This window comes from Mustela lutreola, chromosome 15 (genome assembly GCF_030435805.1).
Source record: "Mustela lutreola isolate mMusLut2 chromosome 15, mMusLut2.pri, whole genome shotgun sequence".
Taxonomy (NCBI): domain Eukaryota; kingdom Metazoa; phylum Chordata; class Mammalia; order Carnivora; family Mustelidae; genus Mustela; species Mustela lutreola.
Genome location: NC_081304.1, coordinates 25,017,977 through 25,033,703, shown reverse-complemented (window position 1 = coordinate 25,033,703; position 15,727 = coordinate 25,017,977).

Genomic DNA, 15,727 nt, shown 5'->3' with positions numbered 1-15,727 from the left:
GTGGCAATGGGGGGAGAAGGCGGAGCATGGAGCGGAGCCACCTGCCCACGGCCGCCTTCAGAGCTGGAAATCACAATCCTCCACGGACCAAACTTTACACATGAAAGTGCATTTCCACCAGCTGCAACTTTCTCTCCATCTGTTCCGCAGCCCCAGCCCCGTGGCTCTCCAGCTGGGAGCCCAGCCTCCTTCCTGAGCGGCTGCCTTGCCACCCTTCCCCAGCCTTTCAAGCCAGCCTCACTTGAGCTCCTGTCGCTCTCTAGGGGCGCTGGTGTCTCTGCAGCTCTGCCCCCAAAGGCCCCCTCTCATTCTGAGCTCCTTGAGAGAAGAGGTTTAAAGTACATCTGGCTGAACTTCCTTCCTTCTCCACCCCCTTTCCCCTCTCTGTTTTTTTGGGATTTTTTTTCATCCCAAAGATTGCATCAATTAGCCCCTTCCCTTCTGGATCATTAGTTCTTCCAAGCTGTCTTCTGCGGCTTGGATGGGTGGTCAGAGCGTGCGGCCAGTGCCAGGGACCTAAGGCCCTGCTGTCCTGACCATTGGACCAATCCCTTCCACCTCCAGTCTCTGCCCTTCCCAACTAGCTGTCTCACAGACGCTTCATGCTAGGCACAAAGAGCAAGACAGAATCTTCCACAGCCCAGTGCGGCTTACACCTGCTACTAGAGCAAGTGCGTCCCACCTACCATGTGCCAAGAGCCTGCTGCTGGTCTATCTTCTCAGCACCCATCTTAACCCATCACTCCTGTGTGCTGCGCACCGTGAACTTGTTAGGAGTTCAAAGCTGAGTAGGACCAGGGCTTACCCTCTGGGGAGGTTCACAGTCTGGTAGAGAGACGGGTAAATAAACCATTGCATCTCAGACACTTGCAGAGCTAACAACCAAGTGTCTGGGCAAGGCGAGGCTTGAGCTGCAGCGTGTGGGAAGATGAAAGGTGGTGGAAGCAGAGCCAAGTGGGAAATGGGGTTTTCAACTGCCTGGCCTCTTCGCTTGCTCCTGCCTTCAGTCAGGTCAAGTGGGAGCAGTGGCTGTGCCCTAAGGCTGTCATTCAGCCCAAAGGGGAGCAGGTGAAGACATGGCGTGAGCTGTCGCTGCGCTTGGTGATGTGCTTACCTACAGGATCTTGGGAGCCCAGTGTGCCAGGTTTGCCCAGAGTCAGCAGCGCTCTGTTGGGGCATAAGGGCTGATAAATGTGAAATACCAGGCAAGTTCCAACAAAAGTGGTGTTGATCGCTAACCCTGGGCGGCCCGATGCCTCAGGTTTGTCAAGATCAAAAGACTTTTCATCTGTAGTTAATTCTCAGCTATGTGTAGAAGCCGAGGGGCGGTGGGGAGCCAGTGCACCAGTTCCCCAAACACTGTATTTTTAGTTTGGGGTGTACTATACCTGATGCTTATTTTGGGCAAACCTTAAGGTTAGTCTCCTCAGTTTTTGGTGCTCAGGCGTATGGAAAAGTGGTCTGTCCATCTCATGTGAGGGCAGTGACCCACCAATGTGATTTGGGGTGAAAACAGGGCAGGGGGCGGGGGAAGCTCTTACAGAATTAAACATTAAAAGAAAGAAAGAGTATGTTGTTTTTAAAGGGACAGAAATTAAACATTCCCTGTGGACCATCTTTCAGACAAGGCATTTAAGAACAGATGATGTGTTTTTCCACAGCCCTGTGACACCCTTGTGAAGAGGACCAAGCAAGCCCCTCTGTTCTTTAGAGAAATGGAAAAACAGGTTAGGGAAGGCTGGCTGACCTGCGGTAGGTCCCTGGGTATGTGCTTACGAGATGAACTAGTACGCAAGGTTCCCTGAGTCCTAGTAGCATCTTGGACCTGTGCCCTCAGAGGGGGAGAGGCAGAGCTCCTCAGGAGGCCTATTGCCTGTGCTGTCTGATCCCGCTTGTCAGTGGAACAGTTTGCACATTTTATGAGTGGTGGTGCTGGTCACTTTCTCCAGATGCCGCGGCAGAGAAATTATCCTGGGTCTCTGTGGGATCATTCAACTCTTCCCACTGAAAACACACCAGCTGTCTTCAGGAGCCACAATCTCACATATTTATTGAACTCCTTTCCCAGAGCTCTTTAGTTCCCGAGAATTTGTCCTAGCAACCCTCCTGGGGAGAGCTTAGGCCAGGACAAGTCTCCCCACATTTGGGATAGGGAACCCAAAACCCGCTGGAGTACATCAGCCAGAAGTCCCATGGCTGTGGGAAGGCAGGGCCCGAAAGTGAGTCTGCACTTCCCATATGTCCGAGGTCAGAGAGCTAAGCCACTGGTTCCTAGTCGTTTGGATTTCCTGGTCCAGTAGAATTTCCAAATAACATGGGGGGGGGGGTTCGTTTTCTACTTTTTTTTTTTTTTTTTAAGTAAGGACATTAAAACAAATCTATCACCAATATGGCTTAAAACAAGCCATTTAACTCCAAAAATTTTAGGAAGCGCTCTAAGATAAGGACCCTTCTTCCAAAGAAATTATAGTTGGAAATCATGATGGTGTAGATAAAATAATTTTTTAGTTACAGAAAATGTTCAACATAAAATACTCTTCTATGATAATACATTGTAGGATATATCTTTATGATTTTTCACACAATACAACGTGGTCATTTTGGGGGCTGTACTCCACAATGCAGTCCACTGACCCTGGAACGTCACACAAACATGCTGACAAAGATGGAAGCAGCCCACAACTATTTTACATCATTTAGAGCATTCGGAGAGTCTGAAAACAACATCCCCCTGACCTGGGCCTCTTCTGCCTTCCTCTATAGTGTTAGGAGGAAAGCAGGCTGTGGGGATCAGAGAACTTTCCAGTAACTGCTATAGAAGGGAAACTTGGAGAGTTGGAACACCCTGCTCCAATATCTGCTCCCAAAATGTTCCGGCCATGGCTTTGATCACCCAGCTCAGAGCTCAGAATTAACTCTGGAAGGTTTTCACCTACTGATTAAAGGCAATTTCTGACGTACGTAGTCCTTAGAACCAGCAGCCTATGCCTGCCATGGCAAGAAGGGTGGGAAGGGGAACAAAGAGGGTCTTGGACTAGGGAGTGATTTCATCCAGTGCCTTTCGCTTGGCTGAGGCACGAGTCCACAAGGGCTGGTGGGTTTTCTGTCCAAATAGGCCTGATTCTCTGTTCTTTCTGGGAGAAGCGGAAGAGGAAAGAGGTTCATGGCATTTACGAAGGGGAGGGACTGAATGTTTCTTGCTGCCCACTTCTGTGTCTTGGTATGTGGGTGGCCAGAGCTAGCAGAACCACCACGTTTCCGTTTAGGTTCTGACTGGACACCATTTCCTCCTACTCAGGGTCTAGAACTGCCACATCGAGACCACAGCCCTAGAAGGAATGTGTCACTCTTGTGTGAAGGCTTGGAACTCCCTGAAATTTTAAGAAAAAGTGTCTGTGCATGAAAAAATAAAAGTGTCTGTGTGTGCATAATGGTATAAGTGCTAATACATATGTTAAGCTGGTTGGTTCATTTTTCTGTGAAGAGTCCACAGCTCTCCAGATTCTCAAAGGGGTTCATACACAGTATCCACCATCATCCTGGGGCTCATTTAATCCAAAGCCATTTCCCAAATACAGTGGTGTACCTGGGCACCACTACAAAATGTGAGAAAGCGCCATCCCCAGCTGTGCTTAGAGGAGGGGTGGGGGTGAGGTTGCAGAGCTAGAGTGATCCATTCAAGGTCATTTCTGTTTTTTTCCGGGCCCCTCCACACACTTTATCTGGGACTATCCCATTCAGCAAATAGAAACACAGGATGCCCAGCTAAGTGTGAATTGCAGATTAACAACACTTTTTTTTTTTTTTTAAGTATAAGTATGTCTCATCTAATACTTGTGACATACTTATATTCTTTTTTAAAGAAAGATTATTTATTTATTTGACAGACGGAGATCACAAGTAGGCAGAGAGGCAGGCAGAGAGAGAGAGAGAGAGGAAGGGAAGCAGGCTCCCTGCTGAGCAGAGAGTCCGATGTGGGGCTCGATCCCAGGACCCTGGGATCATGACCTGAGCTGAAGGTAGAGGTTTTAACCCACTGAGCCACTCAGGTGCCCCTGACATACTTAAATTCTTAAATCACAAATTATGTGTGCAATATTTGAGGCATACTTACATGTGTTGTGTATCTGAAATTCAAGTTTAGCCAGTGTTGCGTATTTATCTGACAAGCCTGTGGCATTAGTCATTATTACACATGTTCTCGCTGGCCTTTCTTTTCCTCTCAGATACATCACCCCTTGCCATCCTGCGCGGAGAGCCTGCAGGTACTTTTTTGCTCAGGGCCAAACGTAGAATTCCCCTTTTGGCCCCGGGGAGGTGCAAGCCTAGACCTCGTCGGCAGGGGGCACCATTTTCTTAAAATAGATCCCCAGTGGCGCTTCCGGGGCCTCGGAAAGAGAAAGTGGGGCATTGAATGGAATTCTATTTGCTGCTCCTGCCTTCCCTCCCGAGCTCCCTTCTCCCCACCTCACACCTTGCCAGACTTATCTCTGAAACAAGATCTGCTCCTGTTACTTCACTCCTTAAATCTCTTCGAAGGGTCCATGGTTACCATCAGAGCGCGGCTTGAAAAGGGCTTCGGGATCCCACTAGACTCTGTTTTTCCCTGCTTCAACTCCTGCTGCTTCTACCCTCCGTGATCCCACCCACCTCACACTTCCAGTATCCCCATTCACCGCGAACTATTTGCAGTTTCCCTGTACACTATTTACTGCCATGCCTTTGTGCCCACAGTTCCCTCTGCTTGGAATTCCCTTTCCCACCTGGTGCTTCCAGCGTCTCCATTCATTCAACACGTCGCACCAGCATGTTCCGAGACAAGCCGGGTACCAGGCACTCAGCGTCGCGCGGAGATACTGTGCACGAGGCGGCCAACTACGGCCCCTCCCTTGTGCACCATAGATGGGGGTGGGGAGGGGAAGAACAATCAGCAAGTTATCAAATCAACATGACACTTAAAATTGGTTCTGGGGTGGGGCGCCTGGGTGGCTCAGTAGAAAATAAGTAAATAAAGTCTTTAAAAAATTAAATTGGTTCTGGGGTTAACCAATCTGACCCCTTCCAGCAGAGTTGATGGTTGCCTCCTCTGGTCCTCCGACAGCTTTGCTTTTTATTTTAAGGGTCCCGAATTCTAACACCTGTGCACAATTGTTTCAGGAAGCCTGAACGAATGAAGCCTGCCAGTTGGAGTTAATAGGGAAGGGCTGGGGTGCAGAGGTGGAGGGGTGTGGCTTTGACTAACTGAGACTCTGTTCTGTCCAAAGGGGACAGTGGCTTACCACTTCTTCCCGATTGTTGCCAAATCTGTCATTTCAAAAAAAGAAAAAAAAAATGGAAATACCGATTTTTAAGTGAACTCTCCCAGTTTTTAAAATTCTTTGCCCCCTAAACTAAACACGCCGATAGGGTCGATTTGGCCCAGGACCACACTGGTTCACCCCCTACCCTATGGCAACACTATGTTACTGCCTTGCCCCTGATTAATATTTATGGATATTTTTCTTCCCCTGGGGACCAAGTCCTTGTGTCTTTCTCCCCTAACACAGTGACAGGCTCGCGGTAGGTGTTACACATCAATCAATGTTCGTGGAAGGACCTAAGGGAGGGAGGTAGGAGAGACACAAATGGGCGAACAACAGGTTGTTGATGGAAGTTCTCGTTACTTCTGCTCTGGGCATGGGACAGATGGACCAAGGAAGCCTGAGACAGTTTATTGCCGAGAGTGCCTGTGTGTGTGAGTGTGTTCCCATGCTAGCAGGTGTGACAGCTGGAAAATGTGTCTAAGAACCATCAGCTCCTTTCTTGGTGGGCTCCCAAGCCCTCCCTCCCCATTCTTAGAGGATGGGAGGGAGGAGAAGGCAGGGCTCGCGGTGGACTCCTGGCTTCCTTCCAGGACCTGTAGTCGCTGGCACAGAGATCAGAAAGAGCTTATATAGGCTTTTGGTACCAACTGATACATCCTCAGGGGAAGGTGTCTGGCAGCTGCTGCCACCCACCGCCTCCCCGCTAGAGCGCCCACTGCATAGCAAGCAGTTGCAGGGGGCTCGCTTGAGCAGAGCGAGATAATCAAAATGACCCTTTGCCGGGCATTGGGGAGTCAAAACATGCGAGTTAAAGAGAAGGACGGTGGGGGTGGGGGGAAACTTAGACTCCCCGTCATAGCCCCTCAGAAACAGAGCAGGCGTTTGACCCCTGGAGCAGTCTGCTGATTTCCACGAATGGCATGCTGTCCTTTTTTTTTTTTTTTCATCAAGAGAGGAGTCTGCCTTGTGCCCACACAGAGCATCTCATATGCATTCTTACTGCCCTGATGAATAAGAACGTACCTTTGGAAGATAGACATCTGAGGCTTAGAAAGTACATTTTGTCTAATTTTCAGGAGAAGTGACTAGATCATTCGGGAATCAGAGCCTCCATATTGGCCCTGAAAGCTCTTGTGAGGTCTGGAAAATGCTATTTTCTGAATCTGAGAGTGGCGAGTGTGTCGGGGCAGGCTGAAGTACATAGGATTCACTCTGGAAGCTGGACCAGGGAAATTTCTGCCCCATGACTTTCTGGTGAGAGGTCTCTTGAAAGTCAGAGCCACCTCTAGCTCCCAGGCAGGGCACTTCTTGTTCCCTACCAGCACTTGGTCAGCCAGAAGCTTTGAAGCAAGACTTCCAGGAAGCAATGTCTCCCACAGGCGGTGCTGACTCAGCCCAGACTCCAAGCTTTAAGTCTGGTCCCTGTCCCAGAGAAGCCAGAGGCACAGAGGGGGGCTGTGCTCCTGGGCTGTGTTTCAGCAGCCAGGAAAGGGAGGATGGGGGGCACGGACCCTGGATCGTTTAGGTTTTTGCTAAGGGAAAGGGGAAGGGGACTCAACAGTAGCCAGACTCCTCCGGGTTCCAGCACCCTTTAATGAAATCTAGCTTTTCCATGTTTCAGGAGGGAGGGATGGTGGTTAATTCAGTACTTTGCATTTGGGAATAAGAACAACCTTTGATATGTTCCCCTGGCTCTCATTTCTAATCTCCTGTGGGGGTCAAGGCAGTGTGACTGACCATCTTTCTGACTCTCCAACATCCTCTTCCCCAGACTACCTTACTTGGGTTAAAGGGAGATTCATGCACCCTCTCTCCTGACCTTTTTCATGAACTACCTGACCCCTTCTGCCTCTGCTTCCCTCTTCCCTGCCCTCCCTCTCTGGATCCTTTGCTGTCATTTTCCTCTGTTCATACTCTTACCTTCTCTCTCTCTTTCTCTCTTTCTGTCTCTCTCTCTCTCTCTCCCTGCGGTTCTGATGGCAAATGCTTTCCCTGGCACAGACCCTCTACTTGCTCGCCAGCCCTGCTGGGTTACTTTCCTCATTCTGTAGCCTCTATCCAATTATCTCTCTGGCCAGGCTCGTGGGGAGCCCTCTCCTCCAGCCGCCCTGCTGCTGGCAATGCTGTCACCCACGATTCATTTCCATTTGGGGATGGGGGTGGAAAACTGCTTGGAATGAACTGGGAGACGTTTGGCAATCCGTTCTGCCTTCTACTCCAAGGGCCCCAGAAGAGAATCTTCGGGAAGAGAACACCATTTCCCAGAGCATTAAGGGCTGCAGGATCTAGTTTTAACGAATGTGGGATCCACATTCTTTAGAGTCGGTTAGCCAGCCCTTAAAAGCAAGGGCCCATCGACAGGGAAGACAGGAGGCCTTTGCCACAGAAAACGAAGCCGTGACTCAAAGGCGTCACATAGATGCTTCCTTGCTCATCCACGTTCCTGAGTTTAATGTCTTTGGCTTGGGAATTAACTTTGAGACTTTTCCAACATAGATTAAAAATAGAGCTCATAAATGCCATCACAGGCACTTTCCAATATGGTGGCCTTTTAAGGGAAGGCTGGGCTCCCAAGCAGAGGGTGTGAGTCAAAGAGCCTCTGAGTGGGTGCTCAGAGTGCCTAAACCAGCCTGCTGACCGGCCTGTGGCCAAACAGTGGAGGCAGGAAGAGGAAGATGCTGGAGGCTTCTGTGCCTGAAACCTCAGGAACCAAGGTCCTTAGAGGAATGTTTATATCACTCATTCTTCTGTTTATACTTCCCACAAGCTTTTACCTGAATACCTACTATGTGCTAGAAACACAGCTTGGTGCTAGAAATGAGATAGAGGAAAAGAAAAAGAAATCCCACCCCCATGGAGCTTTCCACCTAATGAGGGACACAGATGGGGCCTGGATGAGTTTGACTTAGGGGGAAAGTGCAGGGAGGGGAACAGCGGGGAGCCCCAGCTCTGGGTTGGGGGGGTCTTACTTGCACAGTTGCCTGGAGGAACAGATGGATAAAATCAAAGCCTGGAGAAGCAGCAGAGAATTGGCCAGGCAAAGGTGGCCAGGGAAAGGTGTGGGGAAGACTATTCTGGTAAGAAGTAATAGCCCGAGCAAAAAGAGAGAACTTGGTTTACTCTCGGGAATTGAAAGTAGCTTTGTGTGTGATGGTAATCGGTGTTGCTAAGCAGGGTGGGAGGGTAGGGGAGGCCCCTGGAGACAAAGGCGTGGTCCCTGGTAAAGAGCCTTTCGTCCTATTAAGGAGTTTGGACTTAATCCTGAGGGTCATGGATACCCATGGAAGTGTTGCCCACAAAGATTTAAGTTCTTTGGATTGGCATTTAAGGAAGCTGACTCTGGCTGCAGAGCAGAGAATGAACTGGAAGGGGAAGACCAGAAGCTGGGAGCCCAGTGAGGAGGTGGCCATCATTCAGGGAAGAATTGGGGAAGTGTCCATGAAGATGGAAGGAAGGAGGCGGAGCCGGGCCATAATTGAGGGACGGAATTGTTAGAACATGGAGGTGTGTCTGAAGTGGGCTGGAGGAATTGGGGGTCGTTCCCAGTTTCCAGACTCAGCTGCTTGGTGGGACGGAGAAGCCTGGAAGAGAAGCACGTTTTAGATCTGCTCTGAGGTGCCTGGGTGACATAGAGAAGCACGTTTTAGATCTGCTCTGAGGTGCCTGGGTGATAGCCTCCATCTGAGGCTATCATGAGTGTGAACCAGGCTGGTTGGGTGTGTCAAGTGGGAGGCTCAAGAAAGATCTGGCTCAAGATGGATTTGGAATATTCTTTAGCAGATGGGTGGTCATGGAGCCATGAAAGTGAATGGTTGATCTCGAGGCAAGTGAGGGCAGTGTGAGGAGGAGAGGAACCGAATAGAATCCAAGGAAAATGGATATAAAAAGGATGGCCAAAAGCAGAGCCCCAAACGAGACTGAGAAAGAGCAGCTGGAGAAGCAGAAGGAAAACCAGGACAAAGGGTCATCCTTCTCCTGCCAAGAGTGCCCTGACATCCCTTCAGGAATTCATTCCTCCATCTTCTGGGCCCTGGGGTTTGGGTCTGGGTTTGGGTCCTAGAGGAAATAGGCTTGCTGGCTCTGCCTAACCCTTCTTTTCTTCTTTTTTTTTTAAGATTTTATTTATTTATTTGACAGACAGAGATCACAAGTAGGCAAAGAGGCAGGCAGAGAGAGAGAGGGAAGCAGGCTCCCCACTGAGCAGAGAGCCCGATGTGGGCTCTCATGACCTGAGCCGAAGGCAGAGGCTTTAACCCACTGAGCCACCCAGGCCCCCCTCTGCCTAACCCTTCTGCCCCACCTCCCACAGCACCCTCCATTCCCCCCTTGCTCTTTGTCTCTAGCTACTCATTTCCCTTGAGTTTTGCAGTCTCCACTCTCCCCCTGGCCTGAGGATCTCCACGTCTCTGGGGTGTTTTCCTTCCTCATTCTCCTTCTCCACATCGACCTTCTAGGTAGGCTTCCAACATCTAATCCAGTCTTCCCTCACATTCCAGACAAGACCAGGGCTCTCTGTCATTCATTTGTTCCCTCCTTCATTTGTTCAGTGTGTATGAAGTGTCAGCTGTCCACGTGTCCACACGGTGCCCAATGCTGGGACGTTCTGGAGAGCGGAACAGACTGCTATGGAACTGACATTGATTAAGCGAGACCGATAATAAACCAGTAAAGACTCAAAAAATTAAAAATTGTTGTTAGTAATGTGAGAGAAGTAAACAGAGTACCATGATCGAAGATAATGGAAGGTCCTTGTCTGGGATAGCATAGGTGGTCAGAGGAGGCTTTCTGTGGATGTGAAATTAAACTGAGACCTGAAAGAAGGAGCCATGTGAGAAGTCAGGGTGGAAGTGTTCCATGCAGAGGGAACAGTAACTGAAAACATCCATGGAGGGAACGGTCTCGATGGGCTTTACTGGTTCTGAGAATTGACACATGCCTGGCATGGCTGAAGACAAGGAAAAAGGAACATGAGATGTGGTTGAACCCAAGACTCTTGTAGGCAGGGGGTACAAAGTTTGGATTTTATTCTTGGTGCCATGAGAAGCATTCAAAGGTTTTGAGCAGGGGTGCAGCATAATCTGACTTAAGTTTTAATTAGGTTGTCCAGGTTGCTGAGTGAAGAGTGGATGGAGAGACTAGCCAAATACTAGGGACACTATTTAGAATCCCCTCACTGTGTTTCAGGCAAAAGAGCATGGTGGCTAGGACTTAAATGGAACTGGGAAGATCAAAAGAAGTGGATGGATTCAAGGGATACTTTGAAATGAGAGCTTCTGGGAACTTCTGATGGATCAGATGTGAGGTGTCAGGGGGAAAAAGGAGTTGAAGGATGATGCCTGATTCCTGGCTTCACTGAGTGGAAAGAGAATCAGGCTGGCTTGACTTGACCTTTCCCAGCCTCACTGATCCCTCTACCCCTTTCCTTGGAGCCCCTGTAGCAAATCTTCAGAAGCTCAGAGCTTGAGAAGCAAGGGCCATTAGAAAACCACTGGGTTGACGAATCTTTATGGTTCCTTCCAGTTTGGGAGTTCTTTAAATTCTAAACTGAAAACTCTATCTGAATGAGGGAAGTATTTCTATTCTTTCAACTTCTCCTGTAGTTACCTTGCTAAAGCTCTGTACCCAGGGAGCATTCAGTAAGTGCTAGTTGACTGTTCATTGTGGCACAGACCTTCTATAATTGAATTTTAGATTAAATTCTTTTTTTAAAAAATAGGATTCTAACATAGAGTAAACTTCCAGTTGAAATCAATTCACCTTGATAAAGGAGAGCCATGGCAAGAATAATCTAAAATTATAAAATCTAAAGTAATTTCTACTTGAGTTGAGGCAGAGGAAAAAAATGTGTTTTTGCTAACCTAACGATCTGCATTTAGGTATATGTTATTTTAGGGCAAATGCCAACAGGTGGTAGATCAATCCAATTCAGAATAGGACCAAAAAAACCCCACTGAAAATAATTCATAACGGTATATAATCTCCATTCTTATGGAGAATCTCCATTCTAGATAATCTCCATCCAATACATTCTTTGCTGAAAATGACTATCGGCCCTCTAAAACTTATTTGGAAGCAATGACTTCAAGGTACTTTTAGACCCAGTTAAAGATGCACGAGACAACTGGTTTGCCAGTCCAAGGCAAAAATCAGAGAGGAACGTTAGGACTCAAAGTTGCCATTTCCTCTCTGCTCTTTCCCACAACTGCTTCTTTGCCTGGTGCTCCACTCCTCAGACATCATGTTTGCCAGCCATTTTTCCTGGTTAAAAACAAACTCAGAACTTCAATTGATCTGTAAGCACATGGGTCAGATCCTCAGATAACCACACCATTATAATCCTTTCATGTTATTAAAGAAGGAAGCAAAGTATCCTAATGCTTTTCGAATGCCAAGCCCTTGTGAACAAACATGTCATTTGATGCCACTTATTACCCTACGATGGATGCCCCCACGTCGCAGATAAGATGGGAGAACTGGTCTCGGGCATCTGCTCTGCAAGCCCTCTGCTGTGGATAACATCAGGAAGAAGGAGTGCTAAACATTTCACCATGGGTACTGTAGCAGCATGGCAGTCAGGGCCCAGGACGTTGACCAAGACAGGTCAACTGGGTGCTGCTGCCTGCGTTTGGGGTTTGCAGCACGAGGCACAAAGATGGAAGAAGTTTAGACATCTTTTGCCTCTGTAGCAGTGGAAGCCACGTGTCCAGCGGTGGCACTCTGTGGCAGTGGCCAGCCGTGGGACCTCCCGGCCACAGTGTCCTGCTGAAGAAGGCTGGTCTTTCTCCATGAACCTTTGATTTTCAGCCAGATTTCAGAATCTGATTCTTGAGGTCCTGTTAGTTCTGGAGGCCAGAGGTATTTCTTCAGTAAATTCCAGTTTGGGTTGAGAGAGCTAGAAGCGGGTGTGGTTCTCGTGACCAGAGAGCCTGACCCATCTGTGAGGAAACAAACTCCAAGTCTTGTTCATGGATCCCAGCTAGCAAGTGGCCATGTTCTGGCTGAGAAGCTTGTGCAGTTCCTTTGATTTCCTTCTTCCCAAAGAACTTGAACGAATTTGAGAAAAGGAGGGAGCATGGTGTACAGATGAAGGCAGGGCTTGGAGACTAGCAGCTCTATGAACACTTATCCCTAAACCCACATTCAGTAACACACCCTAAATAAGCGGGTTCTCCTCTGTGCCAGGGACTCTGCTGCGTTCAAATATCATCTCAGTTGACCCACACAACAATATGACCGGGTGGACATTAATTTCTCCATTGTTCAGGTGGGAAAACTGAGGCTTGCAGAGGTTTTGTCCAAGTTTATATTATAATAAGTGTTCATGTTGAACTTGGGTCTCCTGACGAAGAAGCTGGAATTCATTAATTAAGTCATAGCTACCTTGCTATGAAATTTAATCAATCGATCGATAGTTCTCCACTGCCAATTTTCCATTAACCCCTTTGTGGCCTCAGTACCACCTCGTCAATGTGATCTTGTTGGCATGCTTCCTTGCGTATGGTTTTACAATTGTGTCCCAGAGTATGTCACCTGTCTCTGTTCTTTTAGACTGAGAACCTCCAGAGCACTGGACCAGGTCTCCCCACTGAGAATATTCCTTCCTGCATACACATCTCTGATGTCCCTGCAGGGCTCCACCATGGCAGGCCTGGGGCTGGGGTTCATTGCCTGGCCAACTGAGAGAGAGGAGAGGACTGTATCTTGCTACAGTGCTTACAACTGGATGGGAGCCTGGACTCCTCTTCTGTTCAGCCCTGCCTGCCTCCACCTCCCCTACAGCTTCAAGGGAAATCACGCCTTTGCTTACTGGACTGTACAGTGGAGTCGAAGATCTTCATTGGCAGCATAAAGACCAGATGTCTTGCGGTCTTTTGAGACGGAGCCCTTGCCCAGACCTGGCTCACACTGGCCAATGAATACTTTGTCATTTGTGTTTTGGAATTAAGAAAACGCAGTTCGGCACGTTTCCTACCACCACAGGAGCAGTGAATTGAATTGGTGCCATTGTAAGCTTGATTGTTGTTGCATAGATAAAACCCTCATTAAGTCCCTCAAGAGAAAAAAAGAATTTTATTTTGAAGGGTGGGGGCCTTCTTGCTTGTCGGCAGTTACAACAACAAAACAGTAAATGGAGGAAATAATGAAGTAACCACACTTTCCCCCCCAAACCTTGCGAAGAGGCTGGGTGAGTTTTTAATTAGTGCTTCGTTTTCAATAAATCTGTATCTGTACGTGGCGCTGATGCTTTCCTGGATAAGAGGAAGATAATAATGAGAATCCTATTTTTCAGTCCCACACTAAAGGGATGCCTCGTATATTTAATCATGCTGTAGAAATCCTGGCAGCTTTCTCTGAGCCCAGCCTCTGCTCTAATTACATTTCTAGATTTTAGTAAATTGAAAGGGAAAATGTAGGAACAAAATAATTAAAACCGAAGAGGAAGTGCATATTAAAAAGGAGAAGCTGTTTAAAATTCTTCCACACAGTGTTTCCAAGGACATCTACAGGCATTTAATCAGATCCACACCAAATCAAAGCCCTTTGTACAGAGGCTGGTGGATCACATCTCGGGTGGGCGGGATGGTCCCCACAGCAGAACGGGAGCCTCATTTCACCAGGCTACAGATGGGGTAGTACTCATGTCCTTCCAGATCTCTGGAGGTTCAGGGCTGGCATGGACAAGCTGCTAGCACAGACTCACTAGCCCCGAGGAGTCCCTTCCCGGGTGCCAGGCAGAATCTGACTACACCAGATTGATTAGCCCCAAGAGTAAGGTGGCTAAACTATGCTGTTCCTGCCTCCAGTTTCCTTTTTCTGCACCTCTTCCCCTCCTCTACGCTCCTCCCTCCAAGGGGTACCCTTTTTCTTTCTTCCTTGCCAACCTGTGAACTCTGAAGTGAAGAGAACAGGAACTGAACAGCCTCAGTGACACCAGGAGTCAATTACTTGAACTGGGTTACCTGGTTACCCACGGGGCACTCTGAATTTTCATAAGAACCGAAAACCTTGCTGGCTTCAGCTAAAGGAATGCATGTTTACTGAGGATGAGGATGAGCGGAACCTCACTGGAAAGTTTCAAGCATCAGCCTACTAGGTGACGAAAGCTCTTTTTGTTTTAATCAAGGTAGGCCCAGCACTCACATCATGGTGGAAGTTAGGATCTCCATTTCTTGATTATGTTGTCTGAACTACGGTTGGAGCAAGCTCTAGGAGCATGGAGGGCTTTCCTAGGACATTCTAAATTGTGGGATTGTAGGGCATGCCCGTGTACTTGAAAGTAGAAGGCAGCCTGGCTCCGTCAGGGGTTTCTTTCCAAACCCCTGTGGCTTTGCTCATGGGCTCTCAGCCTTCCCTAATGAACAAATTCACCAGCCACCTGGCGCCAGGACGCATGTGGCAGGAGACAAGTGAGCACAGTCTCCTGGAGACAGTCCCATGACAGCAAAGCTTCCGGAAGCTGTTCCCAAGGCAGGACCCACCCTTCATCACCCCATGACCTGCAGGTTCACCTGGCTGCTCTTTTGGGTCCAATGCCTCTGACATTTGAGTGCGTGTATCTGTGTAGTGATACTATCTCAGTGTGGAAAAGAGACAAAACCTGCTCTGGATTATTTGGCTTGACTCTGTAGGAACAATTTTTGAAAGTTTAAGCTAAAGGAAAGGATCATAGCAATAATAAGTATCCCATTGGGACCCCCTGGGTGGCTCAGTGGGTGAAAGCCTCTGCTCAGGTCATGATCCCAGGGTTCTGGGATAGAGCCCTGCATGGGGCTCTCTGCTCAGTGGGGAGCCTACTTCCCCTTCTCCGTGCCTGCCTCTCCCTCCCCCTGCTTGCTTCTCTGCCTACTTGTGATCTCTGTCTGTCAAATAAATAAATAAAATCTTTTAAAAAACCACAAATATCCCACCACTGACATATTATCATTCTAACATGGGGATGACTTTTTTTTTTTTTTCCCCCTCCAAGGGCCAAGATGCTGGAGGCTTTTTTTCTTTTACTCAACCCAGGAGTCACTTATGGCCCTTGGGAGCCGGGATGTGAGGCCAGCTGGGGACCTGGGTGTCCAAGACAACAAGTTGTCACTGAATAAAGTCCCTTTTAGTTAAGCCACCCACATGCCCGCCTTCCCCCAAGAGGATGGTCCTTGGTTTTGCTTTCAAATGCCAAAATCTAGGTGACTTAAAAGTCTTTAGAATTATCATGAAATCCAAAAAATAGTTTACTGACACAAAGCTTTCAGAAAAAGTGAGGGAATGCCACTTAAAGGTGTCAGTAATCCATACACTTCTTGCAAATATAAACTGCTATTGTTCAATGCCCTTATTGTTACGCTGCCCACCCCGACTCCCCTAACCCCCCACCCCCACTCCCCCCAACCCCCCCGACCCCCACCCTTGGTAGGCCTCTTTTGGTCCTCGCACCT